This window comes from Rhineura floridana, chromosome 8 (assembly GCF_030035675.1).
Source record: "Rhineura floridana isolate rRhiFlo1 chromosome 8, rRhiFlo1.hap2, whole genome shotgun sequence".
Lineage (NCBI taxonomy): Eukaryota > Metazoa > Chordata > Lepidosauria > Squamata > Rhineuridae > Rhineura > Rhineura floridana.
In genome coordinates this window covers 113,347,686-113,361,836 of record NC_084487.1, presented here as the reverse complement: position 1 = coordinate 113,361,836, position 14,151 = coordinate 113,347,686, and the positions used below count along the sequence as shown (strand labels likewise).

Here is a 14,151-nt window from a genome sequence, read left to right as displayed (position 1 = left end):
ACCTGTAACATGGAAAGTACACCATGAACTTGCCCTGATAGCAAATCGGCAACCAGTGCAGATTTCAGAACAAAGTTATTATGTGCTGATAGGGTCTCACTCATGTCAACAATCGTGCCAGAGCATTCTGCACTAACTGCAGCCCCAGGTCAGTTTGTGTTGCATGGGGATTTCTGTGACATAGGCTGACAGGATTTTTTAGTTTTGGTTTTTGACTAGTAATCCTGACTGGTTGTGTGATACTGAGTTTTCTGCCTTACTCATAGGAATCTTGTTGTTGTTGGTATGGTATTGCATTTAGAAAATCATCACTGTCTTTTGTTTTTGTTTTTCTATTTGAATTTCATTTACCTTTAACCTCACTCCCTTACATCCATAGAAGCAGCAACAGTGGTTCCATCCACTCAGTTCAACCCTCTTAAACCGACTGATGATGCACCTTGTTGGTTGCATGATGGTTTGTTTCTGGCCTAATAATGGTAAAATTCACATACTGGGAAATGTGACTGCAATTGCTCTTATTCCCAAGCTGCTGCCTATGTACGTAGGTCAAACCATGTGTGTTTTCTCTCTGTCAATTATTACTCACTGGAATTAGATTGGTTGTCAAAATGAGTTTATAGCAGCCCACAGGACAGACAGAAAAGAGTAGAGAATCTTCTTATACTTACTCATTTCTGAGACCTCTTTCTGAAATCAAGGGTCAAATCTATAAAGACATTTGGAGCAGCCAAATTAAAAGGTAGGGGCAGGGCATTCCAAGCAGGGGGTTGCCAACCCTGCTTGGATATGAATATCTTTGCAGAGCATCCCTAGTCAAGCTTCACCAACAGCACAATCCAAACTATATCTACTCAGAAGTCCTATTGAGTTCTATGGGGCTTAGTCCCTTAGTGTGTTTAGAATTGCAGCCTTCAGGGGCATCCATCTTTACTCCTGAGTGATCCCATCTAACATCTCCACAACACTGGGTTCCTTTCTTTCTACAATGGCCTTCTGGTGACTGGCCTGGCCTGAGGGCACTTAAACCCTTCTTGCCAGAAGCAGGTAGGCTAGATTAAATGTTCCCTACCCAGGCTCCATCTTTTAGCTAAGATTTCTATCTTAATTTCCAATCAGAGAAATGTTTTTGTTTGAATGGTATGCTCCAAGCAACTGTGGTTGATCCTTAATGTATCATACTTAATGACATCACTCGGGCCTGCCCCTTTGACATCACTAGGGCCCACCCCTGAAATCTCAGGGTTTGGATGCTTCTGACCTGGCAACCCTAGTAGTAGACCTACTGAACTCAATGGATGCAAGTCCATTGATTTCTAGGGTCTACTTTGAATGTGAGTTTTTTTTAAAAAAATACAATCAGTCCACTTGTGCAGTTACAATGGAGAACTAGTTGCTTCTGTTGCAGGTAATGTAACTCTTTCCTAAAGAGGATGGTCTTCCCTGCTTTCTGAAGGCACATAATGCCGGGTTCAAGAAGGATTCCTTAAAGAGGAAATAGTGCAAGACTGGGATCTTCATGCTAAAGGATCAGCTCTGTACACTGTCAAATAATAACAGAACAGAACCTAACAGTGGTGCTAGTGCCTGGAGCAGAATATTCTCTGAAGATATTAAAGGATATTACAAATATTACAAGTTCACATGGAGAGAAATGGGCCCTAAGATACGCAAGATCCATACAGTTAAGGACTTCATAAGTCAAATCAGCATCTTGAGCTGTATCCAGAAAGAAGCTAATCAGTAGCCAATTACAGTAGTACAGGTCTTAAAGTAGATGCACGCACCTGCTAGGAATAGAGGAAAATTGCATTTTGAAACTTTGAAGCATACCTATGGCAGCCATATTTAAAATATATTGCAAGACACAACACTTAAAGTTACAAAAATAAGGATGAGATTTGCCTTCTGATCCAAAATTGTTTATGTCTATGTAATTGGTGCTCCTAGACCCAGCCACCAACTGGAATCTGAGGACTAGAGTGGAGTCCAGCCCTACATCCCAGCCAAGCAAAGATGAAACTCCTTGATAATGGAAATTCATTCTTCCTGTCAAATCCAGGAACCACTGGTTGCTACCACTTTCATCTTCTCTGGATTTAGCCTGAATTTACTTAACCCTTATCCTTGGAGCTGATGAAAAAGAACTGTGTGCAGTGAGCATATTGGCAGGGCAGTTTTCTTTCACAAAAAGTATCTTATTTCCATGTCATAAAACTAAATACTTTTCTGCTTTATCCTAAATTTGATGAATCCAGTTTATCTGGAATTTGAAAGGAACACTGAAATAGAAATATATATATATGTATTCATTTGCAACATTTTTATACTGCCCACTAACAAACAGTTATCTGGGCAGTTCACAAATAAAGTTAAAACCATGAAGTGAAAAATAGAACACAGACATAATAAACAGTTAAACAGCATTATCAGAATACTACTAGCAACAGGAAACAATAGTGAAAATAACTTAAAGGGTGAGTAACTACCTCATTTATTAAAATTTTCATTCTGGCACATTTTGTTCCAGTGCACAGAATACATGCAGAGAACATTTTATTTTATTTTAAGGATCCAATTTAGTTATTAAAATAACAGAGCCTTTCTTTCCTCTTGCTAGCAAATGTTTGGATTGCTTGGACTCCATCCTACAAATCTATTATCGCCTTCTTGATGCTTGGCTATTTGATCCATAGTCTCCTGTTTATCCTTCCACTAATTGTTAAATGGGTTCTACTGGGTTCTTAATTACTTTCAGTAGAGCAGCAAAAAGAACAGAAGGCTTCTATGACAATAGAATATAGATTCATTCATCTCTCATTTGCCATTTTAAAATCTAGCTTAAGCTACCAGGCATTCAAACTTCATCATAATTCACAGTAAAATCTGATGATTTCCTGACTTATTATTTATAAAAATATTTTTTGCAAATATAACAAAAAGAAAAAAGAAGCAAAGTCAGCTCACATTAATGATAAAAATAATCCATCAAATCTATGTGTGTGTGTGTGTGTGTGTGTGTATATGTCCAAATAGAAATCCAAACAAGATTAACAATTACAACATATATGTTCAAATGTAAAAAGGCAGTAAGAACCTCTGACCACTGAGCAATTGATGGTGGGTGTTTTTCCTTCTAATCTTGAAGTATAAGTCACTTTGCAACCATAAGGTCTCAGAGGGTTCACTTTCATTGGCCATTTATTAGTCTTCACACCACAGAAATATAATTAAAAAGTGTGTGAACATCCAAAAATGTCAAGTATTTTTCCAAAACAAAGTTACTATGAACAGTAATTTATGACAGTACAAGACATGCCCACATCATATGCCTCAATGGGGCCTTATCTGCATTACATCACCAGTAATTATCTGAACTAGCCAGTAACTTCCTGTAAAGGCACTGTGAAATTGAATGTGGCTGGAACATCAGTCTTTGTTGAATGAGTCAATCTCAGTTTTAAATCTGAAGAAACATTGGGTGGAATTCAACACTAGTTCTACTCAGAATAGACCTAATTTAGGCTCATTAATTTCAGTGGGCCTATTCTGAGTGTGACCTGGTTGAATTCAATCCATTATGTATAGATGCGAAAGCAACTTTTCATTAATTGAGCTTAATGGAACACTCTTGCTCCCTATCCCATTCGTGTCTGAGCATCCACTTTACAGCATTCCAATAAACACTTATAAACAACAATTTTGGATTTAGTTTTCTATAAGGATCCAATTATTCCCTCTGGCAATATAGGAAATGTTAAGGCACTCAAAGCTGGCAGTTTAAAAAAAGATACCACAAGATGCTGTAGTAGAAGATATTGCCGTTCAGCAGGTAAGTAGTATCTAAACTGCAAAATTGAAAATGACAAAAATCTTCCATCTGATCCTGTTAACTGATCTAATGTGGAAATCCCAATATCACTCCATTTCTTCCATAAAAGGGCTGCACCTCTATTTTCAAATCTAGGTTACCCCACAGTTATTTTAGCAGAAGCAAATGGGTCAATGTGCAACTAATGAGACATTATAAGCCTTACCTCCCTAGCCACTGAAATTGCAGGTAGAAATAGTCATTTCCTTTTTATATAGGCAGACCCTAATGCCATTCATCCATGAAGGGGTGTCAAATACAAAATCTCTAAGACTATCTATTACGGAGTGTTTGCAGAAAAAGAAGCTTGCCAATCATACCATAAAACATATGGCAAATGTTATAAGATCTGGGAAATTAGGTTCTCCTTCCAATATTGACAGTGACATCTTTTCGGCTGCAATCCAGTACATGTCTACTCAGAAGTAAGTTACATTAGGTTCAATGGCACTTACTTCCAGATAAGTGTGTATTGCATTGCAGCCTCAAAGTGAAAAACAAGGAAGATAGTCCCCCAAATAAACTTCCAAAATGCCAAATTAATGTTTTGAAAATACACTTGGGGAATATATAGAATACCATGAACCACATAAATTATCTCCCATAGAATGGCATATTCAGATTATTTTGTTCCTAAGTTTTTTTGCCTTTATTGAAAGGCTTTTGAATCTGGTACCCTGCCTTCTGCAATGCAGGATACTCATATCTCTGTTCTTCCCAAGCCTGCTAAAGACTATAACTAGCTGGGCAAATTATAGGCCAATCTCTTTAATTAATGTAGATACCAAGATATTGACAGCAATCATTGCTAAAAGACTTCAGGGTGTTAACAATATTAAAACACCATGTTTAGGTAGACTTTATTCGCAAAAGGCAAAAAAGGTAAAGGTGTCCCCGCACTTGTAGTGCGAGTCGTTTCCGACTCTTAGGGTGACGTCTCACGACGTTTACTAGGCAGACCGTATATATGGTGGGATTGCCAGTTCCTTCCCCGGCCTTTCTTTACCCCTCAGCATATGCTAGGTACTCATTTTACCGACCACAGATGGATGGAAGGCTGAGTGGACCTTGACCCCTTTTACCGGAGATTCGACTTCCTCCTTCCATTGAAATCGAACTCCGGCCGTGAGCAGAGCTTTTGGCTGTGTTACCGCCCCTTACCACTCTGCGCCACGGAGGCGCAAAAGGCAGGGAGCAGATAATTTAGAGTTTAAATAGGAAAAGAACTGATGTGGCTAATTATTTCTCTTGATGCTGAAAAAGCTTTGTGGAAATGTATTGGCTGATTGTTACTATTCCTTTGGAAAAATTTGGGTTTCTTCAGGAATTTGTGAATTGGATTAGAATTTTATTCCTTTGTCCCCATCACAGGAGAGAACAAATGGATTTCTTTCCAGTGTGTTTGGTGTAGAGAGATGTACGAGACACGCTGTCCTCTTTCTCCTTTGATCTTTGATGCCACTGGCATGTGCAGTTTGGTAGATTAGAGAGAGTCATGGTTTTATGCATGAACAAGTAAAATTTAAGATAGGGGTATAATCATCTACACCAGAGCTAATAAAAAAGGATGGGATATACATCTAATAAATAAATAAAATAAATACATGATAAAATGCTCTTGGAAGAAATTCAATCACAGTTTCTGTTTCTATGTACATCCTTTCAGTGTTCAGCATATTTGATAAAGTTGCCCACTCTGCTCCTTAGCCTACCAAGTGTTTAAATGTAGCTAAACAGAGACCTGGAATTTGCTGAATTGCTATTTAACCTTCATAAATATAAACAGAAAGGTTAGGCTTACCTTATCTTGCAGTGTGTTGTCCAGAATATTGTCTTGTATGACCTGCCTCTTCAAAAAATGCTAACCCCTCAACTTCCAAACAGATAATTTTGTCATATGTACCTGTATTTTCATTGGTCTGTTAAAATGCATATTGAAGCTGATTCGGCAAACTATGTACCATTGGTTGTAGACACACTTTTTGTGCATGGATTCATTGCCCAAGATAAATGTTTTTCCCATATATCATTTAAGGTATAAAATATTTGAAGATCTTCATAAATATTGCAATTATCAAAGAAAGAAAAAGAAGAGGATTCTGCTTCTTCCCCAGTGCGAAGTAGCTAAAAGGAAATGCCTGTTTTTCATTGATTCACATAAATGCATTCTTTACTCATAATGATTTATTATTGCTTCAAGGGTGTTGGATGGAGAAAAGATGTATAAATAAATTGGATGGCTGTCTTTTTTTCTTCACAGTACAGATGAAGGATGAACATGTATTTTAATAAAACATCTCTCCATATTCTGCTTACCGCTGATAAATTTATTAAAAATCCAGGTAGCTCTATGGAATGAGTCATTCAAATAAACCAACCAGGTGGCACCCTCCATCTCATGATGAAAAGATAAACTGAACATGTGGTTTTCATACAGATTTAATTATCAATCTACTTAAACTTGTATCTTTTCATTGAAGTTACTGAATTAATGAGTCAGGCATTGCTAAATTGAATGTGTGGTTTTCATACAGACTTAATTGTCAATCTAGTGAAATAAACTTTAATCTTTTCATTGAAGTTACTGAGTCAATGAGGCAGGCATTGCTGAATTCATTCCTTTATACTGATACTTTCTCCATTTATAGTATAACATACAACATAGTAATACACAGTCAGATAATTAAATATTATTTGCTCTAAACAGATATACTCATTTTTTCAACCTTTGGATGAACATTTGTGAAATGATAAACTTGCTCACAATTTCGCCAAATTATAACAAATTCCACCAATGTATCTTAAAGCTGCCAGACATTTTTTCATAATCTAATATTAGACATTTTTTTCATAATCTAATATTAGTAACCCTCTCCATAATTGAAACATTTCAAAGTTTCTTTAACTAAACTGCAATGGCACACATTTGAAGTAGGAAATTGAATGTGAGGTGCTCATAATGATCTAAGGAAAAACCAGAGAAATAAATTTAAATCTTTCCACTGACAGCCAGACACAGTTGGATTGACTCTTAAAGCCACAGTCACATGTAAATAAACTTTTCTTGCAAATTGTGTGAAGTTTCATGAGAATGATATGACAGGTACATGCAATTTTTTCCTCTCTGCATGGCAAGCTTCTACATAGCTATTAATATAGCTCAGTAGCTGAGGTGTTTTGGCCTGAAAATGGATGTAGAATTCACTGTAGGCAATTAATTTCATCTCACCAAGTATGCTATGTGGGGCTTTGCCCATCTCCAACAATCATAACATTTTATAGTATAAAGCTATAGTATAGTATAATATAATATTGTATAAAGTATTATTTCTTAATTTAAAGGCCTCTCACAATGTAATTACATTAAAGATATTTCTCTTCCCTCGTCCTCTTTCATCTCTATGTGCGGTCAAGAAGGGGAAGGGTAATAATCCCCACCACTTAATGATGAAGGGAGGTCAGTGGGTGGGGGGGAGAGGCACAGAAGCTTCATGGGCTCCAGATGAGTTTCTTAAGGATGCCATTGCACCCATGGGTGCCCCATTCACAACCTCAGAAACAGGCTATATCTGGGGTTTTTTTAATTATTATTTAGAGCATTCTTATTCTTTGGAATACGTCCCTAGGGCAATTCATGTAGATTTCAAAGAATGAAACCATCAAAATATTAAAATATAAATGCTTAATGCTTAAAAATTCATGTTAATGATATTTGCAATGCTCCCCCAATCCACTTGGTGAATCACAACATGCAAAGTGATGGCCAAGTAGACAGACAGCTGATACTGAGAGCGAATGGCCTCTGTAGCAGCCATTTTGTGTGCAGGACCTTCAGAACACCTGCATACAGAAATTGCAGGGACAACAGTTTTATAGTGATTACTCTTATTATTATCTAGATTTCTTACCTGCCCTTCACCATAAGGTCCCAGGGTAGGTTACAGCATGTAAAAATACAGTATTAAAATCAGTTTATAAACAATTTACAATCAAAAGAATACGGTGAGTCCTAATATATATCAAGTGCCAAAAGCCAGGGTAAATAAGTGTGTCTTAAGGATATGACTGAAACTACATAATGAAGATGGCAGATGCACCTCTGGGATGAGGGAATTCCACATTTCAGGGGCTGCCACAGAGAATTCCCTCTCCCACGTCACAACCCAAACTTCTGAGGGTGGTGGAACTACCAAGAAGGCCCCCTATGCTGATCTTAACATCCAAGGGGGGCTATAAGAAAGGAGGTAGTCTTTCAGATATTTGGAATTTAAGTCATTGACAGTATTTATTGTCACCAGTCTGTAGAAACTGCACACAATGACAACAAAAACAAGGAATATTCATAGAAATCTTAGGATAACATTTTGATGAATGGATATTGTTTAATTATGCAATGAGTTTTGCAATGAAGCTATATCTGTATGAGTGGGAGATAGGACACTACAACAATTGTCTTACTGTGTCTAGTCCCCTGTCTAGTCTCTACATTCATTGCAAAATATGAAAAAATGTTCTTGAAAAGTGCTTTCACATTTATTTCCATTCCTTTCTGTGCTTTATAGCACATTGAATTATAATGTAAAAATCTGATCTGTGCTAATGGGTTCATTTAGAAGGTATGCATACAACCCTGACTGTGGGGTGTTGTTTAGGGGCTTCTGTTTGGTGAGTTGTGTAACTTTTTTTCTGTTCATGTCGTGAGCTGCCTTGTGCATAAATTGTTATGGAAAGGCGGCCTACAAATAAACGGTGATGATGATGATGACTTTGGGTATAAAACAGAATGTATTAATTTGGAAAAAGATACTCCTCTTGCCTTTTAGCACAATTTGTATATAAGACACGTTTGTGCCTTGTAGCTTTTAGCACAAAGTGCTCCTAGCTAAACACATGCTAAACAAAGAAGTACACTTTGAAATACAAGCAAACTGTTTTTGTCCTCAAGAAGAAATTTGAGTTAACTGTTTCAGACTTGGTACCACTTGTGCAGTTCGTCATCTCTTGCAGAAATCCGTCACTTTAACAACAATAACAAAACTTCTGCTGCCAGATGTGTTGTGTGAATAGCAAACCTGATGTCATGGTTTTATTTTTATAGGTAGCATATTTTTTCAAACGTTATCAGAATCATTACTGCAATAGCCCTCATGATTCCCAGGGAGTATATCACTGGCCGTTGTTCTTTCCAGTGATATAAATGGGCAAATGGGCAAAAGGGCTGCAACAAAATTACTTGTTCAAGTTTAGCCTATGAATCCAACTATGATTCCATGGTCGAATACGTATTTTAAATTTGTATGTCTCCAATATATGTGCTGAGTCAGTCCAAAATGACATTCTGAAGGCTCAATTTTACTATGAACAATGGGGATGGGATGGGGTTGTCCTGGATTCTTGGCATCAGTTGTCCTCAGGACTCAATTGAGATTGGACCTGGACATCTCCAGAGCCTGATGAGATACATAATTTTATCCTACCAGTGGGTAGAATTTTGCTTTCTTTCCCTGTAGCCTCCACCACCACCACCTCCCATGCTGTTCCAAAGTAGGATCCCCTTCCTGGATCAAAAGCTTTCTGTGGGTGGCCTTTCTGTCCACAGAACTCAAAGTCTCGATCCAACCCTATTTTTTCTTCTTTGCACAAAACTACCTAATAGTAGTTTTATTTTATAGTATTTTATTTATTTTATAGTATATTTTTTCTTTGCACAAAACTACCTAATAGTCAACTCCAAAATAATAAAAGTGGCCAGAATCAGAGAGGAAAGAGAATTCCCATTGAATTCAATAGGATTTACTTCTGAGTGAAATCTATACATTTGCACTGTAAATTGAACAGTATGTGTATTGTGGCCGTTCTTAACTATCTGCAAGTTCTCACTTTATCTGCTGCCTTATCTAAACAGCACAGATATATAAAAACAAAATCCAACTATGGACTTGATACTCTGTACTGTTTACAAGAGTTCAGCCTTAATAATAACCCTGTGAAATTGGCAGCTTGCAAGAAAACAAATCTATTTATGTGTATTCTTATTAGTCATGTCAATGCTCAGGTCACTAATGAATGAAATGACAAGTCTTAATCATGCAAAAACAAACTCTGATAAATGTAGCATATGAACGTAATGAATGCTATCTATGAAAGGATGAGTTTCACTGTACTGTGTCACTCACACTGTGGATTAATAGTTCTGTGATCTTGGGAGAGATCATTTTAACCAGTGCGATGGACAATCATGGCAATTTGCACAATTTGCAAGGAGTCAGACTAATGATATGGCATTATCTCCTTGTGAGAAACCTGTTAACATATGTAACACTTCACATCTAGAATTCAAGACATGAATTGATTGTTGCCTTTTTCACTGTAAGATCAGAAGTGCATTTTCAGTCAACCTTGAAAACCTTTCCTCTTTGCTTTTTTTTCTTCATCTTCACTTCTGTAATAAAGCTTACATAGAATAGAATGTATGGTCAGTTTTAAAATGGCGTTCCTCTTTTCTTTTTCAGCCTGTATTGATAACATCCATGCATACAGACTTGTGGTGCAAGTAAGGCTCAAAGACATTCTGTTATAATACCTAAGGATGCCCCAAATCAATGGATTTCATATCAAGATTTCTTCATGAACATCTTATTCAGCTTTGCTGCTTTCCATTTTAAAATATCATAGAATCATAGAATAGTAGAGTTGGCAGGGGCCTATAAGGCCATCAAGTCCAACCCCCTGCTCAATGCAGGAATCCAAGTCAAAGCATTCCCGACAGATGGCTGTCCAGCTGCCTCTTGAATGCCTCCAGTGTCGGAGAGCCCACTACCTCTCTAGGCAATTGGTTTCATTGTTGTATGGCTCTAACAGTTAGGAGGTTTTTCCTGAACTTGAATTAATCCTGCCCAAATTATTTAAAATAACTTCATATTGAGTAGTGTCACACAGCTTTACTCATTGTGGCATCCTTGCACAAGGGCCATGCTATCTTCTCTGCATCATTCCAACTTTAATATATGTGCAGCTGAAACTACCACTCATTGTAGTCCTTCATCTAGGATGGTACTACAAGTTGAAGTGCCCTAGACAAAGGCAGAGGTACAATTGCAATGCTAATTTTAATATAAACATTTCACATGCCTACCTCTCTACCACTTCCTGTTGAGTCTATAGATTGTTCTAAGAAACACCAGGGTTGTGACATTTCCCTAATTAACACAGAAGGTGTTTTGGCCCTCACTGTTTAGAAGCTCCTGCCACATAATAGTGTACAACTGAAGATGGATCTTGTCAGATAAACTATGCATAGAGCTCAAGTGCAGGGCCCATATATGTCAAAAGCTTCCTTAAATAGGTGATATTTAGTCCATTGACGTGTCTATTACCACACAGAACATCATGGTCTTTGACATAACCTTCCAATGAGCAAATGAATGTCTATTGCAGCTTTAGACTCATATGCCCTCATTGTTCTGATAGGGTCCGTGGACCTTCAGTACTGCAGTAAGAATGATTCACTCATTATTTCTCTACTGACCTTGTTTTCAGCATTTTCCTTTTATCACCTTTCTTTTACTCTTCATACAATAGAGACTGATAAAGACACCTAAGCTTGTGGGCCCTTGTAAAACAGGACTTGACCAGGGCTAGCTATGCAGCACTTTGGTTAATTGGAAGTCATTTGTCAATGAGCTTTTCCTCCTCTCTTTCTTTCTTTCTTCTGCAGAGTTAGTCACAGCTATTTATGAAGTGCAAGGTTATTAAACAGAGTGAGATACCATCACAGAATAATAATGGAAAACAAGTTGGCTGCCCAAAGGTTTTAACTTTTGTTGCCTATTCAGGACCAGCTTTTTTTTTACTCTTAGCTGCTTTGTAGATGGAAATTGTTTATTACTTGTCAGTAGCATAGGGGCAAATTTAGAACTGCAGGGTCTCTTCATGATAGTCATAGCCATGCCCCCTGCTTCACTGCTGCTGGTTTGAGAATGAGATCCTTGTTAATGCCTTCTCCCACAACAACAGATGCCCCTAGGAGCTAACAAGTATGAAAAAGGAGAGTGTTACCTATTGAAAAGAGTCTTCTCAGTGGCTGACTCACCTCCTTTCACTCTGATTGGCTCCAATCAGTAGCAAAGGACAAGGAAGCATGTTAGAAGACTCTTCTCAGTGGCTAACACACTCCCCTGTCATGCTGATTGGCTCATAAGATGCTGGAGACATAGGGACCCTGCTCCCCAAAACATAAGGGGACTAATGCCTCTCGAGATCCTGGACAACTACACCAGTGGTGCTTGTTGATTCCATTCATTATGGGATCCATTCACTATGGACTGCCTTCAAGTCGATCCTGACTTATGGTGACCCTATGAATCAGGTTTTCATGGTAAGTGGTATTCAGAGATGGTTTACCATTGGCTTCCTCTGAGGCTGAGAGGCAGTGACTGGCCCAAGGTCACCCAGCTAGCTTCATGGCTGTGTGGGGATTCGAACCCTGGCCTCCCAGGTTGTAGTTCAACACTCTAACCACTACACCACACTGGCTCTCGCATGAGATCCATAGCATTTAAAAATGTTTATTAAAATGCTAGCACTGTTAATATTGATTATTCAGGATAGTAATAATCACCATATGCCCAAAGCTACCCCCTTTTGCCATTCCCACAACTCTCCAAGTCATATTTGTAAAAGAGATCTTAATGGATCTTCTGCATGGTTGCTACAAGTGATGCCCCTCGCTAGAGGCCAGGCAACATTGATAAGATTGAAACACATCATTTTGCTGAATGTATAATTCCATCTTATATATGTGTTCAGGAAGATATGAGAGCACACAAGTGGAGCTCTCATAGAGCTCTGGCAATGCTTAACTTGGGTTATGTCCAAGTTGATTTAGTCCTGTGAGGTGTTGCAGCCAACAGATTGAATCTGATTTTTGCCAAACAAATAATAAAATTACAGAACAATTTACACTGAGACAAGATCCCTTACACTCATCACATTTTGACTTATTTAAAATGGCTAGTACCCCCCTGACTAGAATATTTGTCATGCCCCTGCTGGAAGAATCCTCTTCAAAGGATGGTCTGAAACTCCCTAAGTGAAATATCATGGAAGAGCAGCCGCTGCCAACGAACCGTGTGGCAGAGTAGAGGGATCCAGGGCCCTTAGGCAACACAGCAACCCAACCTCTTCCTTAAGACACAGAGAGCCCCTTCACGGAATCTCGGGAGCACCAGCAGCTAAAGATACAGGCTCAGTCGGCTGCCAGATGTCAGAGTGCCTGATTAAGGAACAAGGACTCTTCAGGAGCAAAGGGATACTTGTGAGTAAGCTACTAATGAATAGACAAAATACCCAGGCAAACTGAACAGCCTGCACACTCTGGGTGAGTTTCTGAAGGCTCAGGCCTTCTATTCTTGGGACAGGGAGGTGCACCAGCTCCCTGATTTACTCTATCCCTGTCTAGCTGTTTGTTGGACACACACACACACGTGTGTGTGTGTTTTTGTACTGCCTTGGCCTGGCTGTTTGTGCCATCCCTCTGTTTTGACTTTGGACTGCCTTTGATCTTGCTTCTTGTGCTTTCCCTGGGTTTAAATATCCGACTCCAGTTAGACTATGACTCTGGAACTCTCAGCTGCTCTGTCTGTGTTCCATGTGCAGCAGGGTGTTATTTGAGCTTTTAAAAATTCATTAAAGGCCATGCTCCTTAAACTAGAACATTGATCTTCAAAAGGCAGTATTTATGGTTGCTAGAGATAGCACAAGTTTTTCAACTAATTATCCTAGCATACCATTTGTACATATCTAGTTTGCCTGAAGTCTACGGCCATACTACCCTAAACACGCCCCATCTCGTCTGATCTCGGAAGCTAAGCAGGGTCAGGCCTGGTTAGTACTTGAATGGGAGACCGCTTGGGAATACCAGGTACCATAGGCTTAGAGAAAGGCAATGGTAAACCACCTCTGAATACCTCTTACCATGAAAACCCTACGAATGTATCCGAAAAGATTCATAGGGTCGCCATAAGTCATAATCAACTTAAAGGCATATAACAACAAAGTCTGCCTAAAAAGCCACCAACTCACTTCTGGTCAGTGAAGTACAGGCACCTGCATCTTTCTCTTGAAATTTATTGGACTGTCCTCACCTTTTCATTATATATCTTTTGGTTTCTTTGGATCCAGTTCTTGCACTGTGCCAGTTCAAACATTACATACAAAGAAAACAGAAATGGAAGTACATTACACACTTGCTTTCTTAGTAGTTTTTGTTGTAAACTTGA

General features: G+C 38.5%; 1 protein-coding gene, 1 non-coding gene and 1 pseudogene across 23 annotated transcripts in view; 2 read left to right on the top strand and 1 right to left on the bottom strand.

Annotated features, from left to right (window-relative positions):
• MAGI2 (membrane associated guanylate kinase, WW and PDZ domain containing 2) overlaps positions 1–14,151 on the top strand; it is a 1,014,264-nt gene that overhangs the window by 472,017 nt on the left and 528,096 nt on the right. The gene's annotated exons all lie outside the window — the stretch shown is intronic.
• Positions 10,794–10,899, bottom strand: LOC133363531 (U6 spliceosomal RNA). Its single transcript, XR_009757698.1, has one exon. It is a non-coding gene; the product is annotated as a U6 spliceosomal RNA (small nuclear RNA).
• LOC133363562 (5S ribosomal RNA) lies at positions 13,687–13,805 on the top strand (annotated as a pseudogene).